Source organism: Theropithecus gelada, chromosome 11, assembly GCF_003255815.1.
Source record: "Theropithecus gelada isolate Dixy chromosome 11, Tgel_1.0, whole genome shotgun sequence".
Lineage (NCBI taxonomy): Eukaryota > Metazoa > Chordata > Mammalia > Primates > Cercopithecidae > Theropithecus > Theropithecus gelada.
Window position 1 is genome coordinate 16,033,399 of NC_037679.1, and position 14,524 is coordinate 16,047,922.

A 14,524-nucleotide genomic window follows, 5' to 3' on the forward strand; every position below is an offset into this window, starting at 1 on the left:
CAGCGATTCCCCGGTGGCTAGGGGTGGTTTAAATGCTCCCTCCCCAGGCAGGCATCAGCTGAGTTTGGTCTGGTTTTCCTCTCTGCTCTAACAGGACAACTCTGAGGTCAGTGCCTCACAATTACGGTGTTCTCCCTCCTCCAGCACTTACAGACACTCTCAGCACCATGCCTCTGCAGCCAGGGGTTGGGGAAGGACAGTGTCCATGACTCATGACTATTTTTTCCTATCTCTTCAGTGCCTCTTTTAGCAATATGAAATTAAAACCAGGTAAAATGAGTGCTCACCTGGTTGTTGGTTCTTATGAAAGTGTTCTTTTCTGTGTAGATGTTAACTTGTTGTCCTGGTGTGGGGTTGGGGCTGGAGAAGGATTTGTGAAGCCTTCTATTCCACCATCTTTCTCCATCCTCTCCTCTTTGCATGTCTTTTGTTTGTTTGGGGTTTTTTTTTCTGTTTGTTTTTGAGACGGAGTCTCATTCTGCCACTCAGGCTAGAGGGCAGTGGCGCCATCTTGGCTTACTGCAACCTCTGCCTCCTGGACTCAAGTGATCCTCCCACCTCAACCTTTTGAGTAGCTGAACCACAGGCATGCATCAACATGCCCAGCTAATTTTTACATTTCTGATAGAGTCCATGTTTCGCCATGTTGCCCAGGCTGGTCTTGAATGCCTGAGCTCAGACGATCCACCCGCTTTGGCCTACCAAAGTGCTAGGATTACAGGTATCAGCACACCCAGCCTCATTACGTGTTTTAAATTCAGAGGTCCTGCAACATCTGACCTCACTATCTGTTTTTACACTGAACATGATTTGTTCAATGACACAGGGCTCTCTAAAGACTCCATATCCTGGACTTTTAACCTGAAATCAGTAAAATGAGAAATCAGAGATGGTACCCTGTAACTACAATTTGTACTGAGCCCAGGAATCTGTACCCCTTTCTCCTAATGCTTTCTGTGTTGAGTCCACACTTGCAACATCTTCAGAAAACTGAAGACACTGAGGATGAGGACTAGGTAATTCAAGAGAATTCCTCTCCAGCATATAGCAGGGGCTCAACAAAGGGAGGGAAAACAAGAAAGATAGTCCAGATGTGACTCTCACTCCCTGTCACTGGAGGAGGGGGTGTGTTGGGATATGGTGGGGGACCTGAGGGATGGCACAGGGAAAGTGAAATGACTTTAAAGTAAGGGCTGATCACTGAGGGTCACAGAGAGGGCACAGGTGAGGGGAGGAGGCTTCAGTTGCCCCAGGGAGGGACCTGGGGCCTGCCAGTGCCTTATTGACATCTCCTTGCTGGCTTGTTCTTAGGTCTATTTCTGTGACCCAAAGATACTCCAGAAACCCTGGAAAGAAAACAATTTTCCCTCACCTTGGTGGTAGGAAGGGCTGACAGAGGGCAGGGATAGTCCAACTTCCCTCTTCAAATCCATCCTCAGGCTATGCCTCTCATCCTCTGAACTCCTTAAAGGCACTTGCCTCTTCCTGTCACTGCTCTCCAAGGCCACTCAAAGCTAGAGAAAGGGTATCTTCAGGAGACGAAAGGGTATAAACTCAGATACCCACTTATATAAGTCACTCCATTCCTCCCTCTCAGCAGTTCGGGAGGTCTCAGCCCTATTACCCTTCTTTCCCCTTTCTTAGCCTCTGAGATCAGACTTCCCCTTTGGGATCTCCTACTTTTTCTTGCAGAGAATTCCAATATCAGGAGAGGACCTATTCCTGTTTACTCTTTTTGCCTCTGACTTGTAGTCCTAGAGAGGCTGACAGTGACCTGGCTTTCTGGAGTGACTCTGGGTACTGAGCAAAGGAGGGAACCCAGACTCAGAGAGGGATTGCAATCTCATGTGTCTGGAATCCAAGTGTAGCTTCACAAGAACATTCAAATCACTGCACATGGGTGATCCTATCAACTTTTTCTAGAACAAAAGAATCTAAGGAAGTTCACGCTTTCAGGACAAATAGAACATTGGTTTATTTCTCTCATACAGATCCCTACCTAGGACATCACCTTCTAGTCACTGCTGCTGGGATGACTCCTGAGGCCTGTGGGGCAGCATAATGGTCACCTCCCCATCTCCACACCTTGTGCATAGGGATCTTCAGAGGAGAGGTTCCCTTGCATCCTCCAGGCCATTTCCACCCCGTGGGATGGTGTAGACTGGTCCAGCATTAATGCACAGCCCAAGGAGGTGGCAGGAGGTAATGGAGTGGTCTAAGGCTCCCTCTACTGCTCAAAACCTCCCCAGTTGTTAGCCCAAGGATGGTCCAAGAGGCTTGGAGCCTTAAGTGAACACCCAAGGTGACAATGAACCCAGGAGGGCTATTTAGTCCCTTGTTACTCAGCTGGATAACTTGGCACCTTCCTACCAACATCTTCAGAGAATGGAATTATCTCCCAGGAGAATCTGAGCCAGGAGGTCATGAAGGAGGCGGGAACCATGACCTGCTGACATTAAGAGCTTCCTCCCTGTAACCTATTTCTCTCTCCCTGATACATCACCCCTCATGGCATACCCCAAATCTATGAAAACATGCACCTGAGTCTTGGCTTCACAGGGCCTTGGCCAGCCTTGGAGAACCTAGCGGAGCATGGCATCCACCAGGAAGGTGGGCATGTAGGTCACGGGGAGGTAGAAAACTTGGCATCCCAGCCAGCTGCATAGCAAGTGCAGGGGTGGCAGATGGTCAGCTCCATGCAGTCAGTCACCAATGATAGATTTGTACTGCATTTTGACCAAAGGCTCCTATGTGCTTTTTTGAGGTCTGTTCAAAATGAGAAAAGATCCTTAATGTACTAGCACATCCTTCCCCTCCCACTTAGAGCTCTGAATTGGGAGGAGAGTGTCTAAGAATCCCTAGGCCCCTCAATGATATGCCTCAAATCTAATCCATCCATATTCCCCAGGGAGTGCCCCAACCCTCACTCCAGCAAAACCTGTTCCACACTAAGCCCCCTTGGCCTCTCTTCCTAAGATATCTGGGCTGCATAAATTGAAGGTCTCTATTAACAGCCTAAGAACATGAAAATAAGCTATCTCTAAACCCAGCTGCCCATGAGTCCACAGGTGTCTAACCTCTCTGGCTTTAGTTTCCTCTTCAAAATAATGAGAGGTTCAGATGAGCCAGTGGTTTCAATTATAGGAGCTTGGATTCTTCTTTTAGGTGACCAGTTGACCACATGGCTAAATGGACTAAATGTCCTCACTTTGTTGGGGAGGTAGAGTCTGGAGGACAGACTCTCACACTGTTGGAGGCACTAGTGATGGACCTAGACTTCTAGACAAGGATTTCTTTATCTCCCCACTGTCCACAGCTTACTCACAGGATGTCAGAAACTTCTCCCTATAAGATCTCCTTGACCTCGGGGCTGGCCTAGTCCGACAGCTCCTTGAGGTTCTGTAAATGCCTCTCAGAGCTGGCCATACTGGTCTTGAAGTGACCAGGTTCAATCACAGCCACCTTCACTCCAAAGTGGGAGAGCTCCCTCCTGCATGGCAGACATGCAGAAGGGCAAGGACTTCAGAAATCTTAGGAGGCAAAATACAAAAAACAAAGAAACCCAATACAAATCCAGCATGCAACAGCAGTGGAAGAGGCTAGAAAGCTTGGAGAGTTGGGAAGGGCCGCAGATAGCAGATGAAAGTTATGATGGTGGCCTTGCCTCTCTCTGGGGTTTCCACATTTCACATACCAAAGCTTACTAGCCCTAAATCCTATCAATTCAAGAGCAAGGCAGCACCTCAGTGCTATCACTTCCTATGCCCCTCACATCCAGTGGATTACCAGAATTCCCATATTCCACCTCCTCTGCAGTCCTCAGTCCCCTCCCTTCTTCTCCTGCCCCAGGAATCTCCCTGGCCTCTGAGCTGGGTGATGGCAGCTGTCCTCTGTGGAGCATCCCTCTGCCTTTAGTCTGACTCCCCACACTCACAGCCACTGGGCTCCCTGCAGTCACTGGGTGTCTAGAAGTCAACTAGACCAAGGAGCTCTCCTGAGCAAATCCTTTTTTGGGGGGGTTCCACTGCCAACAGCATGAAGCACAGCTCCTGCCCAGGGCCTCCACCAGCCCACATGCACCCACCTGCCCAGCCTTCCCCAAGGCCTGGCCCTGTGCTTCACCCCATGAGGACCCCACAGCACAGGCAGATGGCTGAGGCTCTCCCTGGGCCTAGGCTGAAGACAAAAGTCATTCCCCCATTTCTGTTCAAGGCTGCCAGGTGGGGAATCCTCAATCTCCAGCTCAGACCCCATCTCCAGGAACTTCCCCAACTCAGGTGGCTGCCATGGCCAGCAGGGCTGACTGGGTCACAACCCCTATGAGAATTGGTAACCAACCTTCTAGCTCTCTTGCTCCTCTCTCAGGTGTCAGAGCTTTTCAGTCAGGGCCAAAATCTTGTTGTTGTCCTGGGCTGAGTATATTGGGCACTCAACCAAGGGCCTAAAGAGTCTGTTGTATGGACTAAGATGCTCACCCCATGTCTCCTAGGCTCCCTGCAACTGCATGTCACAGTGGCTTCATCCTGGGCTCTGGAGCCAAATATGCCAGTTCCAGTCTGTTTCAAACATTTTCTGCCTATGAGGCCCACTCAATAGGGTCAAAGGTGAGTTCAGGAACCATGTGGTCTGGGGCCCCTCCCTCCCCAGAACATGCAGAAGCTGTTCCCAAGAAGTGACTGGCTAAATCCATAAGGGCAACAGGACACACAGAATGAGAGAGGGGCATCTCGATAAGGGGCCTCTAAGGCTATGATTACATAAAACTACCGCAAAGGGCTCCCACAGAAGAACAGGTGCAGGAGGACGAGGGAGGGCCCTGTCCCAGGCCAGTACCAGAGGGAGTCGGAGAAGGCCTCCACACTGTACTTGGAGATGCAGTAGCCTCCACCAAAAAGTGAAACCTGCCCCGCGATACTGGAGAGATTGATCACACAGCCCCTGACCTTCCTCATTAGGGCAGCAGGCTCAGAGTCACATCAATCACCCCCAACAGTATGGTCAAAAAGTCCTGTTCCATCAACCACTCATTGCAGCTGGAGACCAGGCAGATGCCAACGTTATTCACCAGGCCCCAGAGTCCTGGGATGGTAGGAAGATGAGAGCATCACTGTTGTGTTTATGCAGTTGGACACAGTTAGGGTGCAAGTTCATTTTCCAGTTCAATGTATTTATTGAGTCAACAAATGTGCTACATGGAATAAGGGAAAGGAGTGGAAGAGAGGAAATAAGAATGGGGTGGCTTCAGAGTTTCAAGGTTTGCACCCATTTCAACGTATTGGGGGTGAGGGGTGGTCCTTCCCATCTCTGCTCCTAGTGCCTGGCACCCAGCATGCAGTAAAGCCAACGCTGTGAAGTGCATGGACAGAACTTGACAAAACAGAATGAGGGCCAAACAAATATCTCTCCAGGGGAGAGAGATAGAGGCAGGAAATAGGAAGACAGGAATGGGGTAAGACAGAGAAACCAAGGGGAAAGGACAGAAGAGACAAGAAAAAGGAAAGGAAAGAATAAGAAAAACGCATGAGTAATTACTTTCTGTATCCTGGTTAGGAGAGAGACACTTAAACACTAAGACTAGGGGAAGTTAGAGAACAGGCCTGCACTGGCCATCAGAGGACAAGCTGTGCTACAACCTGCAATAATGCCAAGGCAATATCTGTCCTGCAAGAAAAGGTCACCCTGTGTACCTGGGAATCCCAAAGCTCACTGTGGACTGAATGGCCAGAGCATACAGGGGAGGAGGGAAGCGGGTCTTATGCCACACAGGTGTCCAGACTGTACTCTCTGCCCCAGGAAGTACCACTCTTTCTTCCCATGATCCCACAAGGCCACCTCTGCCCTATCCCCATAGGGCCCAGCAAGTTTTGGGGAAGATTCTACAGAAGACACAGGGGAGCAAACTAATAGCATGAAAGATCTGGAGCAGTTGGAGCTACAGAGCTACAGACTCCAGGCTGGCAGGGGCAGGGGTGTGTGTGGGTGAGGACTGGGGGATACGGGAGACAGAGATTGATCCTAGGAATATTAGAAAAACAATAAGGCCTGCAACGGTAGCCCTTCCCCCACTCAGAAACCTTTCCTGGACTTGAAGGAATGAGGATTCTTTGATTCAATAGTTTTACTTTTCTTGAATAGCACTGCTAAGTCTGTCAACAAACCTTGGTAGAGAATCATTACTCAGATGTTACTTATGCCAGGAAAAGTGGGTAACAAACTTCGGCATTCAACGATATAGAATCCCTTTAACAAATTATGGTCTCTCCACATGCTGGAATATGGAGACCTTGATTGTTATGTTGTGGAAGAAATTTGATGATGAAAATGCTGACCCCAGAATGTGTAAAGTAGAGGGAGATTAACCCTGGAGGCTGGGATTAGGGTGAATGTCATTTCACTCCCATCCTCTTCTATCATTTCTCCAATGAGAAATCCTCTCTTACTGTCCTATCTATCCAATCTTATCCTCTTCTATAATTTCTCCATGTTTTCCATTTACAATCAGAACAAAGCAATCAATGATCTCCCTTTCCCCAAAAGGAACAGGATTCATCACTCGGTGTTTGATGTGAAGTCCCTTCAGCTCTACAAGCCCCAGTGTCCTGGTGAGTCAAGTGGGGATCATCTTAAAGCCCTCAACAGGGACAAGTGTGAAGGAACCAGTAAGAGAATGCTGAGATCAGAAGCCTGGATCCTGCCCGGTTCCATCCCCGATGGTCTCATGCCAACTGTCAGGACCCCACATTCTCCAGAGACTGGGCTCTAACCACAGGCTGGACTCCTCTAACCCTGGGCCCAGCCACGGCCACTCTAGGACTTCTGCTCTGGAAAATGGAAAGCTCAAGCCCCTGAAAATAAAAGTCTTGGGAATGTTCCCAGTTAGCAGACACTAGGTCTCCCCTAGTGACACACAGAGAAGAGAAACAAACAGGCATGAGGAGGGATTGAGGTGGTACCTCTGTCCCCCACAAGCTCCTTCGCCCACTGGGCAGCTGCAGCAATGCTCTCTGTCTTGGTGATGTCCATGGTCACCATCTCCAGCCTGTCTGAAGTCTGGCCCTTAGCTGCTTGGCCCCCTTCTCTGTCCTACACGCAGCTCCCACAAGCCTTGTGCATCCAGCTGTCTGGCCAGCAGGTTCCTGAAGCGTGAGTTACAGCTCATGATGAACACGTACTTGTCTCTCAGGTGACTCACCACCTGCCTCTCCCTGTACCAGTGCAGAAGTGACTTTGCAGAGGGCAGACCCAGACGGGCTGGGGTGAAATGAGAGTCTGGCCTCTGTTCAGACAGGAGGATTTAAGAACACAGAGGGCTGCGGTAGGCAGGGAGGCCCTCAGGCATTTTAGCAGAAAGTCCTCATTTTCCTCCCTGATCACTGTCTTTCTGCACCATCTTTTACCCTGGCTTCATCTCTCTGCTCTTTCAACTGCCTTTGCAGGCACTCATGCATACAATTGCAAATCCCAAGTCCTGCCCAGTGAGTAGTTATCACTACTCAGCAATGTTTCCCTAGTCCATCAATGCCTCTCTGCCTTGCTGTGCCTACTCAGGTGTACACACAAGTATCCACACAGATGCCCACACACACACACACCACGACACACACCACTCTGATCTACAAACAAGGGTCAGAACTTGTCTCTACATATCTTGTGAAATGGTTTGGATATCTGTGCCACCAAAATTGCATATTGAAATGTGGTCCCCAATATTAGAGGCAGGGGCTGGTGGAAGGTGTTGGGTCATGGTAGTGGATCCCTCACAGCTTGATGCTGTCCTGGAGACACTGGAATGAGTTGTCATGAGATCTGGTTGTTTAAAAGTGTGGCATCTCCCCAGCTTTCTCTCTCTTGGTCCCACTCACTATATGACAAATCAGTTCCCGCTTGACCTTCTGCCGTGGTTGTAAGCTTCCTGATGCCTCACCAGGAGCCAAGCAGATGCATGCTTGTACAGCCTGCAGAACCATGAGCCAATTAAACCTGTTTTCTTTATAAATTACCCAGTCTCAGGTATTTATTATAGCAACACAAGAATGGCCTAACACACACTGTATACCAGCACTCCTGAACCATGGTCACCCAGAACAGACTTTACTGGGAAGTTACTGGTTTGCAGGCACATTCGGTGGAAATCCTGCTCTGAGCCTGAGTTTCCTCATCCCACTCAGCATGTAGAATCAATCACTCCCCAGAAAAGTGGGGCACGATCAGGCTCTCTAGGATGAGAAGGAGAAGGCAAAAGAGTGGACAGGAGCAGGTCCCCTCCTGCTACAGTAGTTTTCTGGGGCAGAAAGAAGTGGAAGATCCACAGGGGAGTCCAACCTTACAGGTAAAGAAAGGGGAAAGAAGGGAATGGAGCCTTGGAACCCACAGGAAGGAAGCATCCAGGGCTGCTGGGAGGGGGAATGAAATTACTTACACAGGTGTCACAGGGCTCACCCGCTCACCTCCTAATATGCCCTGGGTGCTGGCTCCACTGTCCTCCGCCCTCCCCTGTCAGAGCCCACATCCAGGATCTGGACCCCTCAGACACTGAGAGGCTAAAAACATTGCTCATTTGGACAAGGACAGTGAGGATGGTGTGTTCAAAACCTTGCCCAAGCAGGGAAGGATATGAACCCTAGTAACTGGAAAGGTATTACTTTAGTTTGTATCAAGGTGTTGATGGACAGGAGGGATCTTCTCCTGAGGAGACTACAGAAAGGGGTACAGACTGTACCTCACTGCTGTCCAAGGAAGGTCCCTCCAGGTGAGGTCGAGGAAACTATTTCATAACTGGTGGGCAGGATGTAGAGGGGCAAGGAGCTGAGGAAGTAGGGGTGGGACAGAATAATCCAGGGTTTCTTTGCACTGGGCGTCTCTCCCACTGTCCATGTTTGCCCAATTTCTGTCCCCTAATTGAAAGAAGAAGTGGAGATGGACTGGGAGGGGGAAGGAGAGGTTTCCTGCAGAAACCAGAGGCTAGCAAAGAGCCGCGCGCCCCCTGGTGGTTCTTCTCTAGCCCTGCAGTCACGACGCGTGCATCGGCCTGGGATTGGCCAAAGCTCTTCAGCTCATACCAATGGTCACGCTCTCCAGCATCAGGGCGCCCCCATATCTCCCTGCACGAATCCTCCAAGAAGGAGGGAAACAGCAAGACTGCTGGCTGGTAAGAGACTGGATTCGTGTTAATTAAGCAATATGGATGGTGCCTTGAGTGTGCTGCATACTAGAGGTTTGACAGACTCGCAGGGGCTCCGAGACTGAGTCCTGTCATTTTTTCATTTCCAGCCCCTGGCAGCGCTAGCTTCTAGCAGAGATAATGAATGTTGAGGTAGCTGACACTGCAACATCTGGCTTCGCTTTCCATTTTCATCACTATTTCTTACATCTTGCGACACTATGAGATTTCCTAAAGCCTCCATTTTTCTCATCTTTATAACGAGGGAGGAGAATCCCGATGACTTTGTCAAGTCCTCCCAACTCCAATTTCAGGGAGTTGAAGAATCCATATGCCTTTATTAAAATGTTGAAAACTTAGAAAGATTGGGTCTTGGGAAGCACTGGAGAATTTCTGACCAGCATACATTAGGTGCTCAACAAAAGTTAACAGAAACGGAAGAAATCTGGAATCAACAAGAGACTTACCATATCTACAGAGAGGCTGGGGGAGGGGTGCAGATCAGGAGGTGGGAGAGTGAGGGAGAAACAGAAGCTGGGAGAGATAGGAGACCGAAGGAGCGGGGAAGGGTGGAGGCATGCGGGGAGGTTGCCGATGCTGTAGGCAGCAGAGGGATATTAATAATATCTGGGTCCCTTCCAGTCTTTTATCAGTCTTCCTCTTCCTTAGACTAATGTCACACCCTCTCCCTTCTCACACTTGGGAAATCACAGAGGAAACAGTTGTCCTTCATCTAGTGAAAGATAGGGGGTGGGAAGCAAAGACATTCACTTTCCCCTTCTCAAATCCCTCTGAGATCATCCTACAAATCCCTCAGCCTTCATGGAGACACCTCCTTCCTCACGCAAGAAATTTCCTAGAATTCCTAGGGCTGAGTCAGCTCCACAGAAGTGGATACCCAACATTGCTTTTTTTATCCTGACCCCAGTCTAGGAGAAGCTCTCCACGGGTCTTTTTTTTTTTTTAAGCTTTTGGACATCGTGGGCCCCGTCGAGAATCTAAGGAAGGTTATAAGCCCCCACAAAAATGCACGTAACACAACAATCAAAAACCTGCATATACTTTTCATAGAGTTCACACCTAAAACCATTAGCTGCATGGAATCCAGCTCAAGAATCCTTGTAATATGGGCTTATTGAACTACTAGCTGTGTGACTGGGGCAAGTTATTTAAAGTTTCTGTGCTTTGGTTTCCTTGTCGATGGTAGTACTCATTCCGCGAAGTTGTTATGAGGATTAAATGAGGTGATATGGATAAAGCCCCTTACAACTGCATCTGGCCAATGGTGCGTATTCAATAAACATTAGCTGTTATTATTACTACATCTCTCTGTGGTAATTCATAGTGACATCTGGGAATGTTCCCACCCTTCTATGTAAAAAACACAACCCAAGACAGACAAATAAAAGACCTGGCTCATGTTGATCTAATTCAGAGAGGAAAAAATGGCTGGTGGTAATAGGACTAGAGAGGTCTCTCAATGTCAATTCCACAAGAGGAGATTCCTTTTTCCTTATCCCCAACAAGTGGAAAAAGGGCATGCTTGTATATATTATCTCATGTATCCCATATTATAACCTGTAAGGGAAGCATCATTATCCTCACCTTATATATTAAGAAACTGACATTAAACTCCTATCTCTCACCAGACACAAAATTCAACTCAAGATGGATTAAAGACTTACATATAAGACCCAAAACTATTATTAAAATATTAGAAGAAAATCTAGTATTGGGGTAAAAATCTAGTATCTAATATAAGGAAAAGTCTCCTGGACATTGGACTAGGCAAAGAATTTATGACTAAGATCTCAGAAGCACAGGCAACAAAAACAAAAACAAACAAATGGGACTTAAACTAAAAAGCTCTGCACAACAAAAGAAATAAGCAACAGAATGAACAACCCGCAGAATTGGAGAAAATATTTGTAAACTACTCATCTGACAGGGGACATATCCAGAATATACAAAGAACTCGAGCAAGAAAAAAAAAAAACCCACAAATAATCCCACTAAAATGTGGGCAAATGACACGAATGGACATTTTTCAAAAGAAGATATACAAATGGCCAACAGATACATGAAAAAATGCTCAACATCACCAATCATCAGAGAAATGCAAATAAAAACCACAATGCCATATCATCTTACCTCAGTCAGAATGGCTACTATTAAAAAGATTTAAAAAAAAACAGATGTTGGCAAGGATGTGGAGCAAAGAGAACTCTTAGACATTGCTGGTGGGAATGTGAACTAGTACAACTTCTATGGAAAACAGTATGCAGATTTTTCAAAAAACTAAAAGTAGAACTGCCATTCAACCCAGCAATCCCACTACTGGGTATTTACTCAAAGGGAAAGAAATCAGTATATTAAAAAGACACCTGCACTAGTATGTTTATCACAGCACTATTCACAATAGCAAAGACATGGAATCAACCTAAGCGTCCATCAATGAATAAAAGGATAAAGAAAATGTGGTATATATACACAATGGAATACTATTTGGCCATTAAAAAGAATGAAATTGTGTCTTTTGCAGCAATGTGGATAGAACTGGAGATCATTATTTTAAGTAAAACAAACGAGGCATAGAAAATCAAATATTGCATGTTCTCACTTATATGTGAGTGCTAAAAGATGTGTACACATGGATGTGGAGAGTGAAATGGTAAACAGTGGAAACTTGGAAGGAAGAGGGAATAGGAGGTGGGTGGATGATGAGAAACTAGTCGATGGGTACCATGCATGTTATTCTTGTGATGGATAACCCATACATGTAACAAAACTGCACATGCACCACATCAATCTGTACAAATAAATATTTTAAAAAAAACAAAAACAAAAACAAAAGAAAATAAACTGAGATTCGGAAAGGTTAAGTGACCTGCCCAAGATCACACAGCTACCAAGTGGTGGAAAAAAGTGTCAAAAACAGGTCTGATTCAAAAACTGGTGTTATCTCCACAGTGTCTTGTAAAGACCCGGTGAACAGGGAAAAACTGAGCAGAGAGAGCCAAGGACAGGGGAGTGGGGCACAGGCTTTGAGGAGACTAGAAAGCTCCTAATCAATCTGGTACTGCTGGGCAAACCAGATGCCTCTCTAGCTTGGGGAAGCTGTGGCAGGAGGGCAGAGCAACCTCCACGACTAGACTTGGCTTCCTGACTCAGTAGCCTTCTGGAAGTTCACACTGTGGACACGAGTGCAATCACTGCCAAATGCCTCAGCCTTAACCTGTCCACAAGGCACCTGCCTCCACCGGTAAGTCAGACACGTGGGTTGATCCCTGGAACAGCCTGCCTCATCCCTTCTGCCAGGGTCCAGGCACAGCCCTTTTCCCGACCCGACTCTGGGAAGTCGTCTGTCTTTATCTCTGCCTCTCAATACCTCCTCCCTGGTACCTTCCTTCCTTTCTGATTGTTGATCACAAAGTCTTGTCTACACTTTTTTGGGGAAAAAAAGTGGGGCGGGGAGGAGAAAGAGTAAATTTCCAGGAATTGTTTCACTGCTGCTGTTCCTGCTGCATAGGGCAAAGCTGCTGGCCGGCTCCTTTTGCCCAGGTTGGCGAGGAGCCTGGCCTCCTGCTCCTCCCTCTTTCTCTTCCTCTTAGTCTCTCTCTTTCCAGCTGCACCCCCACCCCCTAAAAAAGCCCCACATGAAAACTGCAGAGCTATCACTTATTTATTCCTGAGGGAGGAGCTTTCCCTTCTGCCAGAAGGAACCACCATCACTTCCTCTTTCTACAAATACACATTGGGCGACAGGAGTAGGTGGGAGCAGGGAGCAGGTAGAGGTGAGGCTGCACGGGGGATGTCTCCATGTGGGAAGGACAATTCAGAGACCCAGGAGATAGGAGCCATTAAAGGGCAGTCTTGTGAGGAACATAAATGGTCACAGATGTGGCCATCTGGAGAGGACCAAGTCCAGACCAGGGTCTTCCTTGGAGGGTGCTTGGTCTAGGATAGGCTTCATTTGCATGGGTCAAAAGCATGTAGTGGGAAGGGGAAGTTCTCAGAAGGCTCCTTACTGAAGAAAAATATCAATGGGATAGAAACTAAGATCCTAGAGAGAAAATGAGAGCAAAACTAACTGAAAAATTGAAGTAAACAACATTTTACACTGTCGTGGTTCATCATGATGGTTTGTTTTTGTTTTGTTTTGTTTTATTGAGACAGAGTCTCACTCCATGGCCCAGGATGGAGTGCAGTGGCGTGATCTCAGCTCACTGCAACCTCTGCCTCCTGGGTTCAAGAGATTCTCCCATCTCAGCCTACTCTGTAGCTAGGATTACAGGCATGCACCACCAAGCCTGGCTAATTTTTGCATTTTTAGTAGAGACAAAGTTTCACTATGTTGGCCAGGTTGGTCTCGAATTCCTGACCTCAGGTGATCCGCCCACTTCAGCCTCCCAAAGTGCTAGGATTACAAGCATGAGCCACCTAGCCTAGCCCATGATTTTTTGTTGTTGTTGTTGTTTGTTTTGTTTTTTTTAAGAGATGGGATCTAGCTCTCTTGCCCAGGCTTCAGTGCAGCGGTGTGATTATGGCTCACTGCAGCCTTGAATTCCTAGTCTCAAGTGATCCTCCCACCTCAGCCTCCCAAGTACAGACTGCATCACCATAACTGGCTAATTATTTTATTTTTTTGTAGAGATGGGGGTCTCGTCTTGTTGCCCAGGCTGGTCTCAAACTCCTGGGCTCAAGCAGTCTTCCCATCTCGGCCTCCCAAAATGCTGGGATTACTGGTGTGAGCCACTGCACCGGCCATGATAGATTTTGTGATCTCAGAGCGATCTGATATGTAAGTGGAAGGTTTAAGAAAACTGCAAAATTAAAAATATCCCCTTTAATGGAGATAAATGGCACTGATGGTTGCACAGCAGTGTAAATGCACTTAGTGCCACTGAACTGTACACCTAAAAATGGTTAACATGGTAAATCTTATGTATATTTTACCATAATAAAAGAATCAATTAGCAAACTTTTAAAAAATATTCTCTTTGAGTGCATAAAATGTGGTGTGTGTGTGTATATATATACACACATACATAAGGGAATATTACTCAGCCATGAAAGGAAATGAAGTACGGATGCATGTTCCAATGTGAATGAACCTTGAAAACATGCTAAGTGAAAAAAAAAAACAGACACAGAAGGTCACATATGATATGGTTCCCTTTCTATTAAGTATCCAGAAAAGGTAAATCCATAGGGACAGGTAGCAGAAGGTTGGGGGCGGGGGAATAGGATTGATTGCTTAATGGTTACAGGGTTTTCTTTGGGGGTAATGAAGATGTTTAGCACTTAGACAGAGGTGCTGGTTGCACAATGTGCATGTCTAAATGCCATTAAATCACACATTTT

General features: G+C 47.1%; 1 pseudogene; it reads right to left on the reverse strand.

Annotated features, from left to right (window-relative positions):
- Window positions 1–2,582: 2,582 nt before the first annotated feature.
- Window positions 2,583–9,081, reverse strand: LOC112634242 (annotated as a pseudogene).
- Between the last annotated feature and the right edge of the window lie 5,443 nt (window positions 9,082–14,524).